The sequence below is a fragment of the Streptopelia decaocto genome (genome assembly GCF_964273445.1).
Source record: "Streptopelia decaocto genome assembly, chromosome: 4".
Taxonomy (NCBI): domain Eukaryota; kingdom Metazoa; phylum Chordata; class Aves; order Columbiformes; family Columbidae; genus Streptopelia; species Streptopelia decaocto.
Genome location: NC_138658.1, coordinates 66823005 through 66828202, shown reverse-complemented (window position 1 = coordinate 66828202; position 5198 = coordinate 66823005).

Genomic DNA, 5198 nt, shown 5'->3' with positions numbered 1-5198 from the left:
GAGCGGCGGGGTTATATGTGGGATGTGCCCGGGGCCGCCGCCGCCTCCAGCAGCTGCGGGAGCTTCGCGGCGGCAACCGCGTCCAGGCCCCACCCCGGGCGGGGAGGGACGGCTCCCTGCGGGTGGGGAGGCGAGCCCGCAGGCGGGCCGGGACGCGCTGGGCAGGCTCCCTCCGGGCGGGCAAGGCGGGGAGGGTCCGCTTCTCTCCGCTGAGGTGGTGCGGGGCAGATACCGCCCGTCTGCTGGTAGATCACCGCCCCGAGCGGGGAAAGGCTGGGGATGAGCCCGGCTGCAGGGGCCCGCTCGACGGCAGCAGCTGTGGGTGAGCGAGGTGGGCAAAAAAAATCCAAATATGGACTAGAGAAGCGATCGCCCCCCGTATTTGGCACTGGTGAGGCCACACCTCGAATAATGTGTTCGGTTTGGGGCCCCTCACTACAGGAAAGACACTGGGGTGCTGGAAAGAGTTCAAAGAAGGGCAACGAAGCTGTTGAGGGGTCTGGAGCACAAGTGTGATGAAGAGCAGCTGAGGGAACTAGGGCTGTTTAGCCTGGAGAAAAGGAGGCTGAGGGGAGACCTTATCCACTCTTTACTAGGACATTGTAGCGAAATTGTAGCAAGGTGGGTGTTGGCCTCTTCTCCCAAATTGCAAGTGACAGGACAAGAGGAAATAGCCTCAAGTTGCGCTTGGGAAGGTTCAGACTGGACAATAGGAAAAATTTCTTAATGGAAAGTGTTGTCAAGCATTGGAACAGGCTGCTCAGGGAAGTGGTTGAGTCACCCTCCATGAAGATGTTTAGAAGATACATAGATGAGGTTCTTAGGGACATGGTTTAGAGGTGGACTTGGCAGTGTTAGGTTGCACTCAATGATCTTAAAGGCATTTTCCAACCAAAATGATTCTACAATTCTATGTGAAGAGGGCAGTCGTGACCTCTGCAAGTGCCAGGAGCAGAAAGCTGGCAGCCATTTTGTCTTCACTCATGCTTGTCTTCAATGTTGTTAGCGTTAATAAGGGCATTTGTCACCACTGCCACCTAAGGCCAATACAGGTTGGACCCCTGTTGCAATATTAAACACAACGGCACTTGGATTTACTAAATAACTTTATAGACCAAAGTATAAACCATGAAAAATATCAGTGTTTTGATACAAACTTGCGCTTGAAGGAAATAGGAGACTAATAAAACCAAAAAGTGTCAGGTCTGAAACATGGATCAGACAGAAACAAGAGCTCTGTGTGTATGTAACATGAATATTTTTGTTGTTTATTATGACCTTAGTCACAAGGAAGAAGTTGGGGAAAATGTTTCAAATTACAAAGAGCAGTTTGTGAGTTACTGCTGTTAGACTACAGAATCTTTCATAGCTGCATTGGTATTCCTATTAGTTCTCTCTTTCTGTAGTCAGGCTTGGAGACTTCAAACAGGATATAGGAACTGGATGAATATGGACAGATAAATGCAGTAACCTTGACTAGAGACTTTGAAATCTAGGATGAGTGTAAGAGTTTCACAGAATGTTTCATAATTTACTTATCAGTCTGCATCTCATTAATTTAGGATGAAAAAAATCTGAAAGGTATTTTCTGCTGACTGTTGTCTCATAGCCAAAAGAGAACAGTTAACATATATGTATTATATGACCGCTGCTAGGACTGGGTATTAATTGTAGTCTGAGGGGTACTGGTCAGGCTCCTGTTTATTATAGGAGATAAAACAAAACCTACAAGGGATACTTCAGTCTCTGCAAAAAAAAAATATTTCAAAATTCATTGTTCCAAAAAAAAAAGAGAGTGATGCAGAATACAAGCTAAGGGAAAAAATGAAAGTCACACCAAAAACTGGGTGTTCCTCTTGGGAATAATGAGTAAGAGGTTTCATGTCTCAATGCTACTTGTTGAACACCTTTCACTAGAATTTGAATTAATTCAAAATTCAAATGTGGCACTAAAACTCATTCAGTAATAGTTCTCCATCACTTGGAAAGATGACTGTTTCATGGGTTCTGAATCACCCCTGTCTGCTGGAAATGATGCTTGCCGCATAGCTGAAAGGGAGGTGCCTCGAGACAAATCCGAAGCAATGCAGGAAATATTGCTGGTGACTCAGTGGGTACCTGTCTTCTCTCTTGAGGGCCAAATTGTGATTTTATGGAAGTACCAAAGGACAGGGAAGCATGTAGTCAACATGCCCTTAAGACAACATCTGGACATAGCTCCAAAACTCACCTACTGTGTTCTAAACCCTGTTCTTCCCTTTCTCAGAATAGGAAGAAAGTATCTGTTGGCTTTTTTTTTTTTTTTTTTTTTTTTTTTTAAGTTAATTGTCCTGTTGTGCCTACTTGTTTGCATCTCCTGGTGGACATGCAGGGCAGGTTTATGGTTCCTGGCTGTTTCTGCTTCTGCTTGGCCACATATGTGTCATCAGAGCCATGGATGCTGGTGTCTTCTGTGCTCTGTAGTGCACATAGCCATGACAGAGATATAGGGGGGCACTTGACACTGCACAGAAGGAACAGTGAAATGATGCCTTATCTTGGTGCCACATTAGGGTTCTATATGCTGCTGGTGAAGGAAGTGCCATTTTGGTGATGTATAAATCTAAATTTATGACTCCATAACCATTGACATGCATATTTAATTGCATGACTATGAGAATATTTTCCACTCTGTCTTGTCCCAGTGCAAACTGGGCAATGATATATCAGCTGATTTAAATCTCTGTCTCAATGTTAATTGTAAAGTATTCTGATTCACACACTGTCCTAAATCCTATTATTCAAATTAATCTCTGTGTATTCATAAGTCTTGTAAGTTTCTTTGAAGTTAATTTCTATGTAACTCAAATTTCTTGTTATTGTTTCCTTCATATGGTTAAAGTTCAGAAACATACATTTCCGTTATAACATCACTGTACAAATTATGTAGGTTAAAGGCCACTCTGACCTAGCCATTGAGGTCTCTAAATCAGGAGCACATGTTTAATAGTCATCCTCAGTTCCTCGTAGGAGTATTTTGAAAAGAAATCTAAAGCGCACTTTAAACTGGAGCAATAAACGCTGTTTATTTATCAGATTGTCTGCATCTCATTTCCTGAACTAAACAGCTAAAGTCTGGTTGCACTCCTCACATTGCACGTCTCACAAGCTGATCCAAGAGAACATCTGTCTGTTTGTTTTCAAGACTGGACACTGCAGAAGAAAGGAAGGAGTGGGGGAGAAACAAGACTTTCACAAACACATCAGCTCAAACAAGTGAGAACTTTCTCAGCTGCCTTCATAAACCAGGCAAGCTATGCCATAGAAATATAGTTTTAAGGACAGTTTCTTTCTCGTTCCCCCATCCCCTAACAGTCGTTGGAAAGCAGGGGTCATTTTTCTTCTCTGTGTTCTGCTCAAACTGATGCAAATAAATAATTTTTGGAAGCATTAATGGGTCCAAAAATGTGTTCAAGAAATACTCTCAAAATATACTGAAAGCAAATTGGAAAATCAAGAGCTTGTTCTTTAATGTGAGACACAGCTACTCTGAACACATCACATTTGGTATAAGGGAAAAAGGTAGGCTTTTGGCACAGAGACAGGATTATTTGAAGGAAATGCCACAGCCTGATCTGTTCTTCACTCTGTTTCTAGCCAAAAGAACAGTTTGTGTTGGTATGTTTAAAGGGAGGAAATTCAGACTGTTAATAGCAGAACTGGCCTAGAAATCATATGCTTTACATTCTGTCACAGTCTTAACAGGCCTTTTTCTAACTGTAGAAGAGGGAATGGTATCTCAAACATTAAATATAAGGTCTGCAGTGAAATATAAATGTATATTTGAGCAGGTGTTTGGGAACAAAAACAAGCAAACAAATATATTTTTAAATTAGAAAATACTGATTCATAAAAATGAAAGGTACAGAGAGGAACAAAGCACGACAGCTTGTGTTTGGAAGAGCTGTTTGATGTGTGAGCGTGTATATAAGGAGACGAGTAGATCCAGTCAAAATGTGTTTGGAGAAGGAAGAATGGAGAATGAAAGAGATGTTTTTCCTCTCCATGAGATCCAAGAGCCAAAATTTTGGCAATTTTTTTTCTGAGCTGTAGAAGTCTCAGATTCAGTTCTCTGATCTTTCTAGTCAAGAGTAGGGATGTGGCTTTGGTGTTTTGGTGTTGAAGCTAAATACTTTCTCTGGTCTGTTTTCTTACATAGTTTTAGAAGCCTTACTTTTGCGCAGAAGCAAGAAAGGAAAAATATCAAAGTCGTTGTCATATGCAGATTTCCGGCTTTGCAGCCCACCCTCTGTAGGGGCTTCCATGCCATTCCATGCATCAGCCACAAATGTTGTGTGAAGGGCCCTTTGGCCAGAGCCACCAGGTCTGGAGCTGCCCCAGGCAGGCTCAGCTGGCTGCTCAGAGGGGTGAGGTGGACCAGGCAGAGCTAGGGCCACGTCACTGCTCAGCAGGGTACCTAAGTTTGCAGTTCTCTAAAAATACTGCTGTACTGTTCCTTACCTCCCATGAGCTCTCCAAAGAGAGATGCTGTGACACCAACTGCTGTCAGTTCAGTATGTGTGGGGCTATCTGAAAGAAAGAGAAGTTTCCTTCAATTGAAACCACGCTTTTGCGGGTTCTTCAGACAAGACATGTTGCCAGACCCACACTGCGTCTGCTCTAGCTCAGATTTGTGTCTGTTATTCAAATTTGTGGAACCAACAGTCGCATGGAAATGATCGTGAGTCATAGAAGCTCCTTATTCTTCTAATAAATGGTTACTGAACTGGAGGAAAACATACAAATGTAAATGGGATTTTGCTTCTCTCTGCTCCATGTTCTGCTCTGCTGTTGAACAACTCCCTAGAATCTCAAATTACCTCATCCCAACTGATGTGCCCCTGTGAATATTAAATCCTGCAAGATTCTGCCACACACAAAAAAGGATGTAGTGTGCAACATAAAGGGGAATGAATTTGAATGGAATGGCTTAAAGAGGAAGAGCCACTTTTAGATGTTTTCTGCTCAGCTAGGCCCAATACATTTCACGTTAAGATGATCTTAATGAACTGTCAGAAACAACCTGCGAGTTCACAGTAGAGTGAAAATAAAGTCAGCATATAAACCTCCAGAAGATAATAAAGTAATACTTAACAGACATTATGAGTAAGAATGTGCTATGTCTCACAAACCTAATTTATTCTATAAGAGAATAACAA